The sequence below is a fragment of the Epinephelus fuscoguttatus genome, linkage group LG23 (genome assembly GCF_011397635.1).
Source record: "Epinephelus fuscoguttatus linkage group LG23, E.fuscoguttatus.final_Chr_v1".
NCBI classification, from domain to species: Eukaryota; Metazoa; Chordata; class Actinopteri; order Perciformes; family Serranidae; genus Epinephelus; species Epinephelus fuscoguttatus.
Window position 1 is genome coordinate 815,016 of NC_064774.1, and position 22,459 is coordinate 837,474.

Below are 22,459 nucleotides of genomic sequence, written 5' to 3' on the forward strand. Positions count from 1 at the left end.
GGAGAACAGCTGTTAGTGCCTGGTCTCATGGGACAAAGATCCTCTGAGAAGAAAGACAGTTCACTCTGCTCTGCCACCAGGAACAAACTGGGAGGCAAAGATCCTCTCTGAGGAAGAGGGTTCACTTTGCTGCAGGGTTCACCAAAATGTTTTTTGTGTTTTTTCTTTTTAATAAATTGAACACACATTAAAGAACATACAAGATCCTGTAGAGAATAGTCCCAACCTTTTTGCCTCAGCCCAAACATTGAACTTACCTGAGTTTTTATTTGCATGCCATTATGGTACTTGGCTACAATCGCCTATTAAGAATAATTAAATATGATGTGAAATATGACACACTGTTACTTAGATGTTGCATATTCTCTGGAAAAAAAAAAAACGCAGAGAAGTCTCGAAATTAGGGTATGGAAAAGTATGGAATTTTGAAATTCCAAATGTGTAGGAACCCTGTTATATCATTAAAGATATGTAGGCTATGTTAGGTGAATACTCTTGTCAAATGCATGGTGTTGAAACATTTAATTTTGATCTTCCTTAGTCCATTTAGACTTAATTTTATCATAACAATAACAATTAATATTGTGAATTGTTTCACATTTTAATTTAATTTTAATAACATTTATCACACAGCATTTTGTGGAAAAGTCAAATGTTCAGTTTACAGTCTTATGAAATCAGTACTGTTTTTCAACACATATATTGTTTCGTCTTCATTCAATGTAGTTAGCACATATTGTTATTGCGCCATTGGTTTTGGCATGATGCCCCAATAAATTTGTATTTATCAAAGGCCAAAGTGGCCTTGCCCTAAAAATGACTTAATTCCAGGCCTGCGTTCCATACCATTATGATAGGAAAACATCTGGTCTGGTTCAGCACTGGAAGCTGCATCTATAATTCATGCAAGGTATCATGGGAGCTAAGGATAACGTGGATACAAAGCTCGGTTTTCTTGAGTAAAACACCACATTTGTGTTGAGAAGAATCTTTTATATAATTTTATTTTATTTACTCAGGCTCCCAGTAATAAAACTTGACGCATGGCAAACTCTCGCATCCTATGGAGAATCATTCTCACATAATTCACTTTAGACTGAGCACATGAAGAGCCACACTGTAGCCTCCAGATATGATTTCTCTGTAACGTGTGTTTGTGTGTGTTTCCTGCAGACGTCCAGCAGCTGTTGGTGGTTAAAGAAGAGGTTCCTCCTGAGCAGCAGGAGTGGAGCTCCAGCGTGGACCAGGAGGACCCAGAGCCTTCACACATTAAAGAGGAACAGGAGGAACTCTGGATCAGTCAGGAGGGAGAGCAGCTTCAAGGGCTGGAGGAGGATGATATCACCAAGTTCACATCCACTCCTGTCCCTGTGAAGAGTGAAGATGATGAAGAGAAACCTCAGTCCTCACAGCTTCATCAAAGACACACTGAACAGATGGAAACAGAAGCAGAGGGAGAGGACTGTGGAGAACCAGAACCAGCCAGGAATTCAGATTTGAATAGACATTTACAACCTGAGACCGATGTCAAAACTGGAGAGTCTTCTGATCCAGAAACTGATGACAGTGATGATTGGAAGGAGACCAGAGAACCTCAGTCATGTTTAAACTTTCTGAAAAATGATCAAGTCTCTGTCAGTGATTTGATTGTTTGTGAGAAACCATTTAGTTGCTCTGAGTGTGGGAAAAGATTTGGTTACAGGGGAGATCTGACGAAACACATGAGAACTCATACAGGAGAGAAACCATTTAGCTGCTCTGAGTGTGGGAAAAGATTTGGTCACCGTGGAGATCTGACGAAACACATGAGAACTCATACAGGAGAGAAACCATTTAGCTGCTCTGAGTGTGGGAAAAGATTTGGTCACAGTGGAGATGTGACGAAACACATGAGAACTCATACAGGAGAGAAACCATTTAGCTGCTCTGATTGTGGGAAAAGATTTGGTCGTCGTGGAATTCTGAAGCAACACATGATGGCTCGTGTAGGAGAGAAACCATTTAGCTGCACTGAGTGCGAGAAAATATTTTGTTACAGTGGAGATCTGAAGAAACACATGACATTTCATTCCGGGGAAAAGCCATTTAGCTGTTCTGAGTGTGGGAAAAGATTTGGTCAGAGTGGAGATCTGAAGAAACACATGAGAATTCATACAGGAGAGAAACCAATTAGCTGCTCTGAGTGTGGGAAAAGATTTAGTCACAGTGGAGATCTGAAGAAACACATGAGAACTCATACAGGAGAGAAACCATTTAGCTGTTCTGAGTGTGGGAAAAGATTTAGTCGTTGTGGAATTCTGAAGCAACACATGATATCTCATACGGGTGAGAAACCATTTAGCTGCACTGAGTGTGAGAAAAAATTTTGTTACAGTGGGGATCTGAAGAAACACATGACATTTCATTGTGGAGAGAAATGAAACTCAGCTGCTTTGAGTGTGGGAAGATTTGGTTACAGCTGTGATCTGAAGGGACACATGAGATCTCATATGGGAGAGAAACCATTTAACTGCTCTGAATGTGGGAAAATGTTCGGTTACAGTGGAGATCTGAACAAACACATGAGATCTCATACAGGTGAGAAACCATTGAGCTGCTCTGTGGTTACTGGACTTTTACTGCTACAAATGTGTTAACTAACTTTGCTAAAGCTTTACAAGCTATTCAGGGCTGCCGACGATATATTTTTTTCTGACATCTAACCAACTAACCCATAGAGTGATGGACATTGAATATTTATCGAGGATCATTTCAGACCATTCCCCACTGACACTCTCATTGTTAATACTTGAAAAAATCCAGGGACCATACACGTGGCAGCTGAACCCAACTTTGCTCTAAAAAGCTGATTTTTGTAAATTCATGAGAAGCCAAATTAAGTTCATCTGTGAAACAAACTGTGCCTCTTCCCCCAGTAGCTTTGTATTGTGGGACACAATGAAAGCCTTCTTAAGAGGGCAGATAATTTCTTATACCAATAGTTTAAAAACACATGGATGAAATGAATGAGCTTGAGAAAGAAGTCCTATGTTTGGAAACACTCAAGGGAGACCTACTAAATTTGAGTAAACAAAAAGCTCAAATATAACCTCTTGAACACACACAGAATAAAAATAAATATTCTTTGAACCAAACACACATGCTATGAGTTGGGGGGAAAAGGTGCAGAAAGTCTTGGCTTGGCAGTTGAAGAAGGAGGAGAAATCAAGAATTGTTAATTCCATAGATACTTAAAATGGGACTGTAGCAAGAAATCTGAATGAAATGAATGATTGCTTTAAACACTATTATTCTGCATTATATACATCAGAGTCCACAGATGACCCTGCCACAAGTGATACCTCTATACCACAAACCACGCGCAAAGACAGCCACAGATGGTGTAATGTCAACCCCCATTACATTATAAAGAAGCAGCAGATGGGGTTGGCCGCCTTCTGCCGGGCTTTTTGTCCTGGCAATAGAGCCACTGGCACAAGCAGTGAGACAAGACCCAGACATAAGAGGTGTCCAGGTTGGTCAGTTAACACACAAAATTAGCCGATTGGCTGATGATATCATTTTATTTCTGACACACCCAGCCCAGTCTCTTACCAGATTACAATCTCTTCTGAACAGTTATACTACAATATCTGGCTACAAAGTGAACCATGAAAAGAATGAAACACTTCCTTTGACCAAAGCCAAACAGTGTGACCTGAACGGGTCAGTATCCTTTAAATGAGTTCCGGATGGGTTTACATACTTGGGTATCCGGGTGGATAGCGATCTGAAGAACTTGTTCAAACTGAACTGTCCTCCACTGATTCAGAAAATAGAGGATGATCTAAACAGGTGGACAGACCTACCCCTAACCTTATTTAGCAGAGTCAGTTGTGTAAAGATGAACATTTTACCTGAGGTTAATGTACAGTACTTATTTCAGTCACTTCCTATGCCTCTCCCTAATAGTTTCTATAAAACTCTTAACAAAAACATAATCATATTTATCTGGAATCATAAAGTACCCACGGCGAGCCTAGAGAAGTTATCGTTGAACCATAAAATGGATGGCCTCTGACTCCCTCACCTAAAATTTTACTACTGCGCAGCACAAATGAAATTTTCCTGTCTTTATTTGAATGATCTTGTGCGCCTCCCTGGACCCAAATTGAACTTCCTGACCTTGATGAAGAGGCGAGAAGTGGTTTTATTTATGAATAGAATTCAAAAAGTATTGTCAGTAAGGCGTGGAGGAGGTGTTTCACTGTAATAGAGGTTCAAGGCAGTGCCAATGTCAGAACAGCTTGTTTGCTACTGTGAATGCCAGACATAAATTGGTCAATTATAATTTTCCACTGCTCTACCTCACCCCCAAAAAATGACATCGGCATAAACCTACATTTTCAATGATCTGTTAAAGATGCGGCATTCCTGAGGGCACCATGTTACACTGCACATGGCATTGTACTAAAGTAACATAATTTTGGTATGATATATGCGACATATTGATCAAAATCATGGATACACAGATCTCATTAGACCCAAGACTCTGTCTTCTAGGAAACATAACAAACTTGAAACTAAATCAGAGTTCCAGGAAATTCATTGATATCGCTCTTGCTGTTGCCAGAAAATACATCGCATTAACCTGGAAGTCGGATTCTCCCCCTCTCTATTTTGAAATAGATATCAGAAATGATGAACTGTATACCCTTGGAGAAGAAAAGCTACCTTTATCAACTTTGGATTTGCTGTGACCTTTGACCTCGTCCATGATAGGCTTATGTTAGCATTCAGATACAATAATGGAGGTATTTTAGTGACAAGTGTGTTACAACATAATGAATTTGTTTATGTTGCCTTTCTTTAAACATTTGTTTATTTTGTAATTTACTTTGTTACTATTATTTTGATTTATTGTCATTTCCTATTTCATTCATTCATATGTAATTATTCTTTCATCCCATAATATTTTTGTTTGTTTTTCTTTTGTTTTGTTTTTTAACTGTGTATCTTTTATTGTTGAGTTTTAGTGGGAATAAGTTGTACTGTTCTTGTGAAATTAAGAATTGAAAATAAAATGTTCAAAAAAAGAAATTACATGCCAATAAGATAAATAAAATAAGGCTTTTTAGTTTGTTTAATAAAATGACAAAGTATACCCTGTTCTATAGGAAAGGTAACTTTAAATGACTTCTGTTGTGATCTGGCGCTATATATAAAATGAAATTCTATAAAGTTAACTTGACCTTCAAGGGGGTTGAGGGTGCTGTTGGGGGGGTGGGGCGCTCCTGTAATATAATGATAGGGGAAACACTGAAGCTGCTGAGCGATCTTCATGACTCAGGCTTCATTTGGAATTGTGTGTTGTCAACTTTACTCTCCCAGTTTAGAGAAGCAGACAGGAGAACTGGCACGGTTAGGTTGGTTCCAAAAGTCACACAACAACACAAACTAACTGTCCAATCTAAGGGCAGCTGAAGACCAGCAACTCATTGTGTTCTGTGAGGTAAAATTACTGATTGTTTCAGTGGAGTCTGGTTGCTTTTAGGAGATCATCATGTAACTGAGGAGAGTAGAGTTAGGCAGATACTCAATTTGGCCAAAATATGACTTAGGCAATTATGCTATGAGGCTAACGATATGTAATTATTCTTTCATCCCATCGTATTTTTGTTTGTTTTTCTTTTGTTTTTTAACTGTGTATCTTTTATTGTTGAGTTTTAGTGGGAATAAGTTGTACTGTTCTTGTGAAATTAAAAATTGAAAATAAAATGTTCAAAAAAAGAAATTACATGTCACGGTGTAAATAAGATAAATAACATAAGGCTATTTAGTTTGTTCTGTGGAGTCTGGTTGCTTTTAGGAGAGCATAATTGTAACTGCATCAGTTTTCAGTTGTAAAGGGCTGTCTGACAGCATGGTTAGGTGTTGAAAAAAATGTAAATGTAGTGTCTACTTAAACTGATGTGGATATTGTTTAGGTGACCCTGTTTTTATGTGGCTAAGATAGGTTTTCCTGCTGTCCCCATCCACAGTCACCAGACTCCTTTGATAGAAACAGCCCTTTTTTCTACCTAGCTCCCATGCCATTTTTAGTCTCTTTTGGGTCCATCTATATCATTCTGTGTCCCCTCTTGAATTTCAGAGGTTTTACGGGTTCACAAAGACAGTGCATGTGGAACTCTTGGTTGGTTGTTTTTGTTGTGTTTCTACTTAGCAGCAGTAGTATGAGTCATGGGGTGGATAACTGATCAAGAGCTCCAATCAGAGCTGATCTGATTGATGGATGAGAGGAGCAGCTGCTGCAGAGGCGAGTGAAAGCAAGGGAAGTAATAAAGCAACTCAGGACATAAAATAAGCACAGCAGAAATGTCAGACAGGATGAACCATTGTGTTAAACTATATATAGTTAAATGTTTTAGTCATGGCTGAAAATAACAGAAATAAACAGGTTTGCTGAATTCACATATCACTGCAATTCACAACAGTTTGCAGTTTCTACCTGGAAGGTTTAGATCAAGGTCACGGTGATTCAGTCTGCGAACATCCATGTAAGCATATGATGTCATCCAGAGACTTTAAGCGACTTTTTGAAGCTAGTGGAAGCTACTTGTATTGGAAAAGAGTTGGCAGCTCTGCCCTACTTGTGAACTATAGCCAAGAAAACAATACTATTAAGAATCAGATAAAAATCATCATCTGCCAATGGTTGGATCCACTAACGCAGCAGACAACAATGGAACAACACTTAGGTCTGAAAAAAGTTATACTGATGGATTATGTGTTAAAGGTTTGATTTTATTTCCTGAACGTTACACTTATGGACTATCTGTGTAAACTGCCCATCAAAATATTAAAGGGGAACTAATGTTTTTTTCAACCTGGGCCCTATTTTCCGATCTACTTTTGTCTAAAAGAGTTATAGGATGTTCAATATTTGATATTTCTGCAGTACAGTCTTTTTCCATCCTTGTAGCATTTTATTGAGTTAACTAATGGATTAGGGTATACACTGGAAAGTGCCTTGATAAAGCCACTCCAAGGATTATGTTTCTGTTGAAACACTGGAAAGTGTCTCGATATGTGAAATCAAATGAACTAAACTAAAATTCAACTGGAACACTTCAATAACAGTCGTTCTTTCGAATAAGTATATTTTCATCATTTGTCCTCCTGAGTGTGTGTTTTTGAGCCCGGAATTCCGAGTAACACTTCTGGACTTTTATTTTGAAGCTCAAAATCTCATCTACCCCGGAAGCTGTACTCTTTACTGTTGCGAATGTCACACTGTTTGAACAAGATGGCGTCTGATAGATAGGTGTGTTATCGGAGTGTCTTTATTGTGTTTTTAAAGTGTGAACATGTCTAAAGTCCAAATGCTGAGAGCGTATGTTAGGTGAAGCAGCGACTAACTTAAGAGATATTTGGGCTGGTTGAAAGAACGATAGCAGAGTACGAGGAGGAACTTTGTCGATCAAAAGAGGAGAACGAGCGACAACGGAAACTAATGGACGCTGTTTCCAACCCTCAGCTTCGGTTACACAGAGCAGGTTTGTTCATTAAACATTACAAGTTCATTATTAATAATATAACTGCAGCTTTGTTCAATAAATATTCAGTCTGACGATGTTTATACGCCGCGTTAGCTTCTCTGGTGCCGTTAGCTTCTCTGTAGTCGTTAGCTTCTCCGGTGCCGTTCGCTGCTCTGGTGCCGTTAGCTTCTCTGGTGCCGTTAGCTTCTCTGGTGTCGTTCGCTTCTCTGGTGTCGTTAGCTTCTCTGGTGTCGTTAGCTTCTCTGGTGTCGTTAGCTTCTCTGGTGCCGTTAGCTTCTCTGGTGTCGTTAGCTTCTCTGGTGCCGTTAGCTTCTCTGGTGCCGTTAGCTTCTCTGTAGTCGTTAGCTTCTCTGGTGTCGTTAGCTTTTCTGGTGTCTGGTGCCACGTGTTTTTTGTTTTTTGTTTTTTTTTTCAGTTGTCCAGTGACGGTTGAGGACATTTCCAGGGCAAACCATCACCTTTTGGGATCGAAACAGAGAACAAAGAGAATCTCAAAAGCAAACTTTATAACTTTCATTTAGCTTTTGCCTTATCATTTACTTTATTCATTGTTTTTATTTTATAATAGTGTATTTTATAGGTATAATCTAAAATATTCATTTCAAGTAGAGTTGTTTAAAATATTATTTAGAATACTTTTAAAGGATATTGTAAGTCTAGTTCATTATTTAATAGTTTTAGACACAATATGTCTCTTTCTGTGGAAGATGCTGTTACAGGCTGAGCCTGATGTGTGTGGCTTGTGTTTGTGTGTGTGGAGCTGTGTATGTGTGTAGTGAAGAAAGCGAGACATGTGCTATGTTGTTTACATCGAGCAGCCACAGTGAGGAAGCCTACACCGTTCTGTATGCTGTTTTTGAGTTATTTTTCCTCTATGAAAAAGTCAGACACTGATGAGAGAGGCTGTGCATCATTCCTGCAGTACTGCAAATGAAGTGCCGTTCTTCAACGCACACGATATCCCGGTGTTTATCTGTTGTTGGCACAACGAGCTAACACAAGCTAAAGGAACTAGTGGTCTTCGGAGGTCCCGTTACTACGGTTCGGGGGTCTGCCAGCTTGGCGTTGGTAACAATGCATTAGCTTCTCTTCCCATCTCAGTCAGGGACAAACACAAAGATATCTTTTTCTCTCTACTGAATGGAGAACATGTTTTTGGTGTACTTCCCACTGGGTACGGAAAGAGTGTTTGTTTTGGGTATTTTGGACAATAAATGGATGTGGTAAGTAATTTTATTAACATTATTCTGCAACGCAAAATGAACAATTTTTCTGAAAGTTGGACATTAACCACTTCTAAAATAAAAAGAATCACTCTTTTAACTTGTGTTTTGTATACCATTATCGCTTGAATGTTGTCTATGTTATGGCTCTAAATTGACCAATATCCATGTGTTATATGTAAAAAAAAAAATAGTTGCATCTTGACGCACAACATATTGTGCTTGTCATCAGTCCACTTAAAGCCTTTATGAAAGACCAGGTTAGCCACTGGACTTCCCATGGCATCAGATGTGTTGTAGTCACCAGTGACATTTCAAGGGAAGACAAGCAAAGTGAGTGACAAGAGCATGATTATTAAGAACCGTGGCTTTTTTGAAATCCATTTTAAGGTCATCTTAACCTGTGTATACACATTGCTTTTTGAAGAAAAAAAAAACACGTGGCAACTGACAGGTCAGGTGACATTAACAGTACCTGTCTATTTCTTTTAATGTGCAATACCACCCCTGACCGCTATAGTGGCGCTGTGGCACAGTTGAAAGCAGGTAGTGCTTTTGAAGGAAACAATGAATGAGTCACACAGGAAAACTTATGGCGTTGGTTAAAAGTGCCTTTTTATGAACAAATATGGAATATACGGTACATTTGGAAGGGCGTAGTTAGGGATGACATCCATGGCACTCAGGTAAGGACTTTATTTTTTGCATTTGAACATTTGTGTACTGCGTTTGATTTCACTTAAATAAATGAAAACTACCAACATTTGCATTGTTTGATTTATCGTTTTCGTGTTGTGATTTTATCAACAAGGTTTTGCAAAGTAACACATGGCTCATCCATCAAAATAAATGCTTTTATTCTTCTGTACGTGTTAACGTCGTATTACACACTGTACTGAACTGAAAAACCAAGGCAACCTTGTCCTCCTATAAATTGACATATAATGCGCTGTAATTCACAATTTTGTAAATGGTTTATTGAATTAAATAACTTTGATATTAAAAATCAAGATCACTGTAATTGTTTGCTGGCCTCAATTAGGTCTGTATTCTGCTGAGGTCAAGCTAGCCCTCACTTGGAAACATTTGGTCAAGCCAGTCCTCACATTGTTTTGCAGTGTGCGCATATACTACACATCACGGCAAAAGCGAGAAAGGACTGATTTCAAAGTAAAAGCAAGCTTCCGAAACGACCTCAGGGTGTCACCCAGAAAACATCATGTCAATCTGACGTAGCATTTCAGCATAAAAGCCCTCTGAACTGTCATATTTTACTGTACTCCTTGTACATTAAGATTAACTTTTTTTAAAAAAATGATGAAAAATCGTCCATTGCGAGACACTTTAATAGTTATAAACACACTGTGAGTGAACTACATTACATGGGCATTGAGACTGTTAACATGCCACGCAGAGGTGGTAACAGGGATAAGATCTTGCTTCAGAGAGACATATTGGATCCATTTCTTTGACACACTTATCCCTATGGGTTTAAATGAGGAAATCTCATTTGCATGTTTTTTTATGAATTGTGTGTAATCCTCATTAGGTTTATTTTTGTTGTTACTTTCTTTGTTGTTAATTCTTTTCTTTTGCATGGTCACGTGACTTAGTCACCAATTGACTCCCACTGCTGTGATTTACAAGCTGCGTCAGTCGGGTTGATTTATAATTAAGCGCACTTGTGCGTGCTGTTGTATTGTTTGCCAGAGCACACTGAAGAAGGGCCAGACCCGAAACGTCTGTGTGGCAAAATAAAATTTGATAAACTTGGAGTGCTGTTCCTCTCATTTTTTAGAATTAAATCAGAGTACATTGGACATAGTGTTTAGTCATCTATTTTGAGTGTGTGATATATGTGTGTCTCATATATTGTTGCCAGGCAACCACCCCATCACGTCCCTACGCTAACCTTTCCCTGTAATGATTCTGCCGTCAGTCAGTCAGGGTGTCAGTGAGCGTGTGAATGGAGGTCCTGCGTGTTGGAGTCTCCGTATCCATGGCAGCGATGACGCTGAGTGACGGACCTGCCATTCTGTGTCATGCTCCTCTGCAAATTCTGATTTAATATTTCTCTGCTATGTTCCATGAAACTGTTTTGGTTTAATATTTCTCATGTCATTCCCAGTACATGAAAACATGGTTTATGCAGCAGTGTGTGCACAGAAATAAGGGACAAATTGCGTTCTGTATTGATTTAGTAAGGGACAGTACATTTTAAATGTGGGATGGTCCCGTATTATACAGGACAGTGGCAACCCTACGTGAGACCCAAACGCACTTGGATGAAAAGGAAAACAACAATAAATGCTGTGAGATGGCAGTCAGAGGTGACAGAGGTATGATCAAGTTGTCCGAGGTCTGAGGTGTGACAGGTGGTGTGTTCCATGTTTTATTTCCAAATCGCTCCAGAAAAGAGGATTAGCAAACTGTTAGTGTACCGTTCCGTACCATTATGATAGGAAAACATCTGTTCTGGTTCAGCGCTGGAAGCTGCGTCTATAATTCATGCAAGGTATCATGGGGGCTAAGAATAACGTGGATACAAAGCTCGGTTTTCCTGAGTAAAACACCACATTTGTGTTGAAGAATCTTTTATATAATTGTATTTTATTTAATCAGGCTGCCAGTAATAAAACTAGATGCACAGCAAACTCTCGCATCCTATGGACAATCATTCTCACATAATTCACTTTAGACTGAACACATAAAGAGCCACACTGTAGCCTCCAGACATGATTTCTCTGTAATGTTTGTGTGTGTATTTACTGTTTCCTGCAGATGCCCAGCAGCTGTTGGTGGTTAAAGAAGAGGTTCCCCCTGAGCAGCAGGAGTGGAGCTCCAGTGTGGACCAGGAGGACCCAGAGCCTCCACACATGAAAGAGGAACAGGAGGAACTCTGGATCAGTCAGGAGGGAGAGCAGCTTCAAGGGCTGGAGGAGGATGATATCACCAAGTTCACATCCACTCCTGTTCCTGTGAAGAGAGAAGATGATGAAGAGAAACCTCAGTCCTCACAGCTTCATCAAAGACACACTGAACAGATGGAAACAGAAGCAGAGGGAGAGGACTGTGGAGGAGCAGAACCAGCCAGGAACTCAGATCCAGATACACATTTACAACCAGAGACTGATGACAGTGATGATTGGACAGAGACCAGAGAACCTCAGTCAGGTATATGTCAAGTCACACATTTGCTTGTCTTAAGCAAGTCTCAGGTTTTAACCTTCAAGTCTCAAGCAAGTCCCACGTCACGGTGGTTAGAATCAAGCAAGTCAGGTCAAGTCCTTGGTATGAGTCAAGCAAGTTGAGTCAAGTCATTTTTGTATCTTAAAGGAAAATTTCGGTTTATTTCAACCTGTCTCCTATCATCCTAAATTTCTTTCAAGTGACTAGTGACATAAAAATAATAGTTAGCATGTTAGCCGTTAGCCTAGATACAGCCGGGGCGCATAGTAGCGTCACACCTGTTAAAACGTAAGCGAACAGGCAACCTTCAAGTGCAAAGTTAGTCCACTAAACAAGCTTTGTTTCCACAAAGACCGCCTCATATCGTTAGGATAAATGTCAGAGAACATATAGAAAACGACATGTAAACATGTTGTCTTACCTTACCGGTGTGCTGTCATGTTTGTTTGCCTGAACAAGCAGCAACAGCTGGAAGGCAGAACCAAACAGTAGCCTGAAAAGTTCATTCATTTATTTTATGAAATATTTATAGAATAATGGCTGACTTTTTGCCAGACTTCCAGTTGCAGCCTTATTTTCAAGGTCTGGATGTGACCGAGGACGAACCACCTCCACCCGGAGTAGTATCCAGCTGGGCTTTATCTAGAGCTTGCGAGGTATATTTCGGCCGTGCTTTGGAAAGCAGAGCTAAATGGTGAACAAACATGGCAGCACACCGGTAAGGTAAGACAACACGTTTACATGTCGTTTTCTATATGTTCTCTGACATTTATCCTAACGATATGAGGCGGTCTTTGTGGAAACAAAGCTTGTTTAGTGGACTAACTTTGCACTTGAAGGTTTCCCGTTTACTTACGTTTTAACAGGTCTGACGCTACTATGCGCCCCGGCTGTATCTAGGCTAACGGCTAACATGCTAACTATTATTTTCATGTCACTAGTCACTTGAAACAAATTTGGGACGATAGGAGACGGGTTGAAATACACCGAAATTTCCCTTTAATTGGATAAAAATAAAAAGTCAGACTCTGTGAGACGAACTCTCACTTCTGCCAGGGGTTTTTCATCTTACACAGCAAACAGCACCAGCAGGGCACTGTAGCTTGTTTGTGTAGTGTTTGATTGCAGCCACTTATATCCCTTTTCAACAGACATGAGCTGGCTTGGTTTGACTTTGCTTGCCTCTCTGTATGTCTGTATGTGCATCATTTGAGAGATCGTGACCTGGGACTTTGAGGTGCAGGTGGATGTTGTTCTGTAGTGTATAGGCTAGCTGTATTCTGTTTGTTGGCTCAAATTAGGAAAAAAATACAATTTTTGTTCATTGAAGTGTGAGGAGCAGAGGAGAAGAGAGAAGGAGAGGAGGATGGTGCTGTAAGATCAGGTCACATTACTGTATATCGTTCAAGAATATGTTTGAGTTTGGAGTGTTCAAACATATTGGAGGTTTTGGATATTGGAAAGTCCCTTGAAGGGACTCTTCATATAATAACATAACAATATACTGTTTATCGTGTTATACGGTGAAACGGTTCACCTTATAACGTGATGACATATTGTTTACACGACGGCATGTCATTTCTGTCTCTACATCGTCGCACCTTTACAATCCTCCTGTGCTCTCTGTATCGGTTCGATGAGTTCGGCCCCGATGCGTGTGCGCACACACACACACACACACATAGACACGTGTGCACGCACACACACACACAAGGTGAGCACACAAGAGCGCGGCTCGGGCCGCATTTTTCAGACAGACAATTTGTTTCTTCATTCATTTCAACTGCTGCGTCTGCTTGTGCTTCAGCCAAAGCACTCCCACGCTCCTCCATCTCAGTAACTTGCCAGTATCAGCCGCTCCTTCTGGGTCAATTCCACTCGAGATTTCCGAGATTCACCCTTTTGGTTTCCATTTAGCCGAAAACTTTTTTTTAATCTTTTTTTTAACTTAGTAATGGATGTGATCTTCCATGTAGCTCAATACAATACTTTTTTAAAATTTACTTAAGTAAAAGTAAAATTACAGATTTCAAAAACTACTGAAAAAATTACAAATTACACACAAAAACTACTCAGTTACAGTAACATGTGTAAATGTAATAAGTTACTTTCCACCTCTGAATTTAGCTAACATAACATATAAAAGTGGCTTTAAATGGTCCATAATGTCATCTACATTGTGTTGTTTTGTAAGGCAGCGGATTCTGTGTGTCTGTGTGTCTGTGTGTGTGTGTTTGTGTGTGTGTTTCCTGTTTCCTGTTTCCTGCAGACGTCCAGCAGCTGTCGGTGGTTAAAGAAGAGGTTCCCCCTGAGCAGCAGGAGTGGAGCTCCAGTGTGGACCAGGAGGACCCAGAGCCTCCACACATTAAAGAGGAACAGGAGGAACTCTGGATCAGTCAGGAGGGAGAGCAGCTTCAAGGGCTGGAGGAGGATGATATCACCAAGTTCACATCCACTCCTGTCCCTGTGAAGAGTGAAGATGATGAAGAGAAACCTCAGTCCTCACAGCTTCATCAAAGACACACTGAACAGCTGAGAGCAGAAGGAGAGGACTGTGGAGGACCAGAACCATCCAGGAACTCAGATTTGGATAGACATTTACAACCAGAGACTGATGACAAGACTGGAGACTCTTCTGAACCAGAAACTGATGACAGTGATGATTGGAAGGAGACCAGAGAACCTCAGTCAGGTTTAAACTCTCTGAAAAATGATCAAGTCTCTGTCAATGATTTGATTGTTGGTGAGAAAGTATTTAGCTGCTGTGAGTGTGGGAAAAGATTTGGTTACAGTGGAGGTCTGAAGAAACACATGAAAACTCATACAGGAGAGAAACCATTTAGCTGCTCTGTGTGTGGGAAAAGATTTGGTCACAGTGGAGTTCTGAAGAAACACATGAGAACTCATACAGGAGAAAAACCATTTAGCTGTTCTGAGTGTGGGAAAAAATTTGGTGACAGTGGAGATCTGAAGAAACACATGAGAACTCATACAGGAGAGAAACCATTTAGCTGCTCTGAGTGTGGGAAAAGATTTGGTTACAGTGGCGATCTAAAGAAACACTTGAAAATTCATACAGGAGAGAAACCATTTAGCTGTTCTGAGTGTGGGAAAACATTTGGTCGTCGTGGAATTCTGAAGCGACACATAATGGCTCGTACAGGAGAGAAACCTTTTAGCTGCACTGAGTGCGAGAAAATATTTTGTTACAGTGGAGATTTGAAGAAACACATGACATTTCATTCAGGGGAGAAACCATTTAGCTGTTCTGAGTGTGGGAAAAGATTTGGTCACAGTGGAGATCTGAAGAAACACATGAGAACTCATACAAGAGAGAAACCATTTAGGTGCACTGAGTGTGTGAAAACATTTTGTTACGGTGGCGATCTGAAGAAACACATGACATTTCATTCTGGGGACAAACCATTTTGCTGCACTGAGTGTGGGAAAAGATTTGGTCACAGTGGAGATCTGAAGAAACATATGAGATCTCATACAGGAGAGAAACCATTTAGCTGCTCTGAGTGTGGGAAAGTATTCGGTTATAATGGAGATCTGAACAAACACATGAGATCTCATACAGGAGAGAAACCGTTTAGCTGCTCTGAATGTGGGAAAACATTTGGATACAGTAAAAGTCTTAAAGTACACATGAGAGCTCATATAGGAGAGAAACCATTTAGCTGCTCTGAGTGTGGAAAAAGATTTGGCCTCAGGGCAATTCTGGCAGTACACATGAGATCTCATACAGGAGAGAAACCATTTAGCTGCTCTGAGTGTGGGAAAAGATTTGGTGACAGCAGAGCTCTGAAGAGACATGTGAGAACTCATACAGGATAAAAACTATTTAGCTGCCGTGAATGCGGCAAAAGATTTGGTTGTAGTGGAGTTCTGAAGGAGCACATGAGAGCTCATACCAGAGAGAAACCACTTAGCTGCTCTGAATGTGGGAAAAGATTTGGTTAGTGGAGATCTGAAGAAACGCATGAGAACTCATACAGGAGAGAAACCTTTTAGCTGTTCTGAATGTGGGAAAAGATTTGGCCTTTGTGGAATTCTGAAGCAACACATGATGGCTTGTACAGGAGAGAAACCATTTGTGTGTGAAAAAGTATTTTGTTACAGTGGAGATCTGAAGAAACACATGACATTTCATTCCGGAGAGAAACCATTTAGCTGCTCTGTGTGTGGGAAAAGATTTGGTCACGGGAGATCTGACGCAATTAGGGCTGCCACGATTAGTCGACTAATCGATGACTAAACGACTATTAAAATAATCGGTGACTATATTCGTAGTCGACTACTCGGTTTGAGTCATTTTTCATAGAAAAGTACTATAAAAGTACCCCAAAATACTCTTACTGCAGCTTCTTACATTCAGATATTGGCAGCTTTACACACTCTCCCGTGACAGTGAACTAAAACCCTTTGGCGTGAGTATGAAACAAGACATTGGATGATGTAATTTTTGGGGTTTGGGCGAGACAGACCGACATTTTTCAACATTTCAACACATTTTTCGATGAAATGATTAGTCAACTAATTGAAAAAATAATTGACAGATTAGTCAACAATGAAAATAATTAGTAAATAATTAATAAAAAAGTTAGTGGCAGCCCTAGACGCAACACATGAGAACTCATGCAGAAGAGAAACCATTTTGCTGCACTGAGTGTGAGAAAATATTTTTGTTACAGCTGTGATCTGAAGGGACACATGAGAGCTCATACGGGAGAGAAACTGTTTAACTGCTCTGATTGTGGGAAAACATTAGGTTACAGTGGAGATCTGAACAAACACGAGATTTCATATCGGAGAGAAATCATTTAGCTGCTCTGAGTGTGGAAAAAGATTTGGCCTCAGGGCAATTCTGGCAGTACACATGAGATCTCATACAGGAGAAAAACCATTTAGTTGCGCTGAATGTGGGAAAAGATTTGATGACAATGGAGCTCTGACGAGACAGGAGAATTAATATGGAAGAGAAACCATTTAGCTGCTCTGAATGTGGCAAAACCTTTGGTCAAAGTGGAGGTCCTAGGAAACACATGAGATCTCATACTGGACAAAAACTATTTAACTGCCCTGAGTGTGGCAAAAGATTTGGTTGTAGTGGAGTTCTGAAGGAGCACATGAGATCTCATGTGGGAGAGAAACCATTTAGCTGTTCTGAGTGTGGGAAAAGATTTGTTTTAGACACTACTCCTTCTACTCGTGTCTCCACAACTCTCATATGAGGATACATTTTTTTCTGACAAAATGAAATCAAAAAAGCCATCTCCTCATTGCAGTCAAATAAATCACCCGGTGAAGATGGGTTCCCTCCTGAATTTTATAAGGTGTTAAAAAACCTGCTTGTCTCTCTCTTTAAAGATGTTTTGAATTTGGCAACAGAAACTCAAACTCTACCAGATTCCTTTTCTATGGCTTTAATAATGGCTACTCATATGAAAAACAAAGACCCTGAAAAAAATGCTCCTCCTATAGGCCTATTAGCCTTCTAAATGCAGACTTTGAGATTATTGCCAGATTAAACAGGTTCCTCTCCAAGTTTATCACTGAAGACCAAACCGTTTTTATGAATAAAACATTCTCAGCTGATAACCTCCGCAGACTTTTCAACATTATTCATTTAGCAAACACTAGAGATGAACCCACTCTTCTTAAGGTCCTGAGCAGATTTTGGATTTGGTGCGTCCTTCACTAACTGGGTAAAAACTCTATACCACAAACCACGCGCAAAGACAGCCACAGATGGTGTAATGTCGCTGCCGCTTTCTGCCTTGCCTTTTGTCCTAGCAATAGAGCCACTGGCACAAGCAGTGAGACAAGACCCAGACATAAGAGGTGTCCAGGTTGGTCAGTTAACACACAAAATTAGCCAATTGGCTGATGGTGTCATTTTATTTCTGACACACCCAGCCCAGTCTCTTACCAGATTACAATCTCTTCTGAACAGTTATACTACAATATCTGGCTACAAAGTGAACCATGAAAAGAGTGAAACACTTCCTTTGACCAAAGCCAAACAGTGTGACTTGAATGGGTCAGAATCCTTCAAATGGGTTCCAGATGGGTTTACATACTTGGGTATCCGGGTGGATAGCGATCTGAAGAACTTGTTCAAACTGAACTGTCCTCCACTGATTCAGAAAATAGAGGATGATCTAAACAGGTGGACAGACCTACCCCTAACCTTATTTAGCAGAGTCAGTTGTGTAAAGATGAACATTTTACCCGAGGTTAATGTACTTATTTCAATCACTTCCTATGCTTCTCCCTAATAGTCTCTATAAAACTCTTAACAAAAACATAATCATATTCATCTGGAATCATAAAGTACTCAGGGCGAGCCTAGAGAAGTTATCGTTGGATCATAAAATGGGTGGCCTCCGACTCCCTAACCTAAAATTTTACTACTACAAATGAAATTTCTCCTATCTTTATTTGAATATATCCTGTGTGCCCCCCTGGACCCAAATTGAACTTCCTGACCTTGATGAAGAGGCGGGAAGTGATTTTATTTATAAATGGAATTCAAAAAGTATTGTCAGTAAAACCAAAAACCCACTCACTGTCCACCGAGTTAGATCGTGGTATGAGGTTCATAGTGAGCAATGATTTGTCCCCTAAAACACCTTTGTGGAAAACCAAACTTATACCAATGATCTCTGATAATACAATTTTTAAGCTTTGGTATGACAGAGGGATAAGATACATTGAACAGTGTTACAGGAGCAACATCTTCATGTCCTTTGAACACCTAAAAGCAAAATACGATTTATCCAACAAACACTTTTGTTATTAATGACTGAGAGCCTTCCTGAAACTAAGTTGGGGGGAACAAATGGCACTGCCTGCCCTGACAAGGGTGGAGGAGGTATTTCACTGTAACGGAGGTTCAAGGCAGTGTCAATGTCAGAACAGCTTGTTTGCTACTGTGAATGCCAGACTTAGATTGGTCAATTATAATTTTCTTCATCTGCTCTACCTCACCCCCAAAAAACTACATCGGCATAAACCTACATTTTCAATGATCTGTTAAAAATGCAGCATTCCTGAGGGCACCGTCTTACACTGCACATGGCATTGTACTAAAGTAACATAGTTTTGGTATGATATATGCGACATAATGACCAAAATCATGGATACACAGATCCCATTAGACCCAGGACTCTGTCTTCTAGGAAACATAACAAACTTGAAATTAAATCAGAGTTCCAGGAAATTCAATGATATTGCTCTTGCTGTTTCCAGAAAATGTATCGGATTAACCTGGAAGTCGGATTCTCCCCCTCTCTATATTGAAATGGATATCAGAAATGATGAACTGTATACCCTTGAAGATCAAAAGCTACCTTTGTCAACTTTGGATTCGCTGTGACCTTTGACTTGGTCCATGATAGGCTTATGTTAGCGTTCAGATACAATAGTTGAGATATTTTAGTGACAAGCGTGTTACAACATAATAAATTTATTTCATTGTGTTGCCTTTCTTTAAACATTTGTTTATTTTGTAATTTACTTTGTTACTATTATTTTGATTTATTGTCATTTCCTATTTCATTCATTCATATGTAATTATTCTTTCATCCCATAGTATTTTTGTTTGTTTTCTTTTGTTTTTTAACTGTGTATCTTTTATTGTTGAGTTTTAGTGGGAATAAGTTGTACTGTTCTTGTGAAATTAGGAATTGAAAATAAAATGTTCAAAAAAAGAAATTATATGCCAAGGTGTAAATAAGATAAATAACATAAGGCGTTTTAGTTTGTTTAATACAGGGACAAGGTATACCCTGTTCTATGGGAAAGATAACTTTAAATGACTTCTGTTGTGATCTGGCACTATATATATAAAATGAAATTCAATAAAGTTAACTTGACCTTCATGGGGGGGGGGGGGTGAGGTGAGGGTGCTGTTGGAGGGGTGGGGCGCCCCCATAATATAATGATAGGGGAAACACTGAAGCTGCTGAGCGATCTTCATGACTCAGCCTTCATTTGGAATTATGTGTTATCAACTTTACTCTCCCAGTTTAGAGAAGCAGACAAGAGAACTGGCACGGTTAGGTCACACAATAACACAAACTAACTGTCCAATCTAAGGGCAGCTGAAGACCAGCGACTCATTGTGTTCTGTGAGGTAAAATTACTGATTCTGTCAGTGGAGTCTGGTTGCTTTTAGGAGAGCTTCATGTAACTGCATCAGTTTTCAGTTGTAAAGGGCTGTCTGACAGCATGGTTAGGTGTTGAAAAAACTTTTAATATAGTGTCCACTTAAATTGATGTGGATATTGTTTAGGTGACCCTGTTTTTATGTGGCTAAGATAGGTTTTGCTGCTGTCCCTGTCCACAGTCACCAGACTCCTTTGATAGAAACAGTCCTTTTTTCTACCTAGCTCCCATGCCATTTTTAGTCTCTTTTGGGTCCGTCTGTATCAGTCTGTGTCCCCTCTTGAAATTCAGAGGTTTTACGGGTTCACAAAGACAGTGCATGTGGAACTCTTGGTTGGTTGTTTTTGTTGTGTTTCTACTTAGCAGCAGTAGTATGAGTCATGGGGTGGATAACTGATCAAGAGCTCCAATCAGAGCTGATCTGATTGATGGATGAGAGGAGCAGCTGCTGCAGAGGCGAGTGAAAGCAAGGGAAGTAATAAAGCAACTCAGGACATAAAATAAGCACAGCAGAAATGTCAGACAGGATGAACCATGGTGTTTAACTGTATATCTTTAAATGTTTCAGTCATGGCTGAAAATAACAGAAATAAACAGGTTTGCTGAATTCACATATCACTGCAATTCACAACAGTTTGCAGTTTCTACCTGGAAGGTTTAGATCAAGGTCACGGTGATTCAGTCTGCAAAGACATCATCAACATCCATGTAAGCATATGATGTCATCTGGAGACTTAAAGCGACTTTTTGAAGCTAGTGCTGGCTACTTTCATTGGAAAAGAGTTGGCAGCTCTGCCTTACTTGTAAACTATAGCCAAGAAAACAATACTATTAAGAATCAGAAAAAAATCATCATCTCCCAGTGGTTGGATCCACTAACACAGAGCTTAGAGAAAGCTTGGGATAAATGAAGAAAAGTAAAATATATGTAAAAATATCTATTTTGGTTTTGTTGTGGAGAAAGAACTATTATTTTTGTTTGTTTTTGTTTCGTTTTTCTGGTGTAAATTGTGTAGCCCCAAAAATAAGTGGATGTGATTTTGTAAACTGATGACTTTCTTTTTCTGGTGTTTTATAATCCTGTAAGGGATGGGTCTTTGGACATGACACGAAAATAAAACTCATTCATTCATTCATTCATTCATTTATTCATTTATTCACAGCAGATAACAATGGAGCAACACTCAGCTCTGAAAAAAGTTATACTGATGGATTATGTGTTAAAGGTTTGATTTTATTTTCTGAACGTTACACTTATGGACTATCTGTGTAAACTGTCCATCAAAATATTAAAGGGGAACAAAGGTTCTTTTTCAGCCTGGGCCCTATTTTCCGATCTACTTTTGTCTAATTGAGTTATAGGATGTTCAATATTTTATATTTCTCCAGTGCGAAGCTGGGGCTGACCCATTGTCGGAACCCATCGGCTATATTCGGCGTCTGATTTCCAGCCGACGGCGATACAGCCTCTGGGGGCAGACCCCTGATTTTTTGGCATTCCGGTTTGATTTGGGCGGAGGACGCTAATTTCCGTTTTCAACTTCCGTTTCCTCCCCCCGCTCATATAAGTAAATATGCTGAACCATTGCGATGAATTCAGAGTTTGCAGTGACGCTAATTATGGTCCGCTTCGTTAGTTCACCGCATGGACCGTTTAACCTGGCAACAACTGCAGATTGGTCAATATCACGCAAACTACAAACAACCTACAACCGGAAACCAGGGCTCTTCCGCTCTTCTTCCGGAGGTAAGATCTCCAGGGTTTGCCGACAGAGTCTGTATATAGAGACTAGGGCTGACCTGCCTGCAGCCCGTGAGCACGCTATATTAAATAATAGGGCACTCAGACAGCGTCAAACAAGGGAGCAGTGTTACTTGTTATACTGATGGATTATGTGTTAAAGGTTTGATTTTATTTCCTGAACGTTACACTTATGGACTATCTGTGTAAACTGCCCATCAAAATATTAAAGGGGAACTAATGTTTTTTTTTTTCAACCTGCGCCCTATTTTTTGATCTACGGCTGTTCAATATTTGATATTTCTCCAGTACGAAGCGAGGGCTGACTTGCCTGCAGCCCGTGAGCGTGTGCTATATTCAATAATAGGGCACTCAGACACATATACTAAAATTGCAACAGGCAGAGGAACATGTCTGAATCCAGGTAAAGGTAAACACAGGCGTTCATTTCTCCTCTCCGTTATGTTGTTGGATAATTATACTCACAATCCGAGCCTATCTATATGAAAAAAATGCATTTCAAGTGGACATATTTTGACGTTGTTTGATGCTGTCTCCGTGCCCTATTATTTAATATAACGCACTGACAGGCT

At 39.8% G+C, this 22,459-nt stretch overlaps 1 protein-coding gene and 1 pseudogene across 1 annotated transcript in view; both read left to right on the top strand.

Annotated features, from left to right (window-relative positions):
- LOC125884157 (oocyte zinc finger protein XlCOF6-like) overlaps positions 1-17,806 on the top strand; it is a 76,167-nt pseudogene extending 58,361 nt beyond the window's left edge.
- LOC125884150 (gastrula zinc finger protein XlCGF57.1-like) overlaps positions 1-22,459 on the top strand; it is a 561,995-nt gene that overhangs the window by 375,965 nt on the left and 163,571 nt on the right. The window lies entirely within an intron of this gene.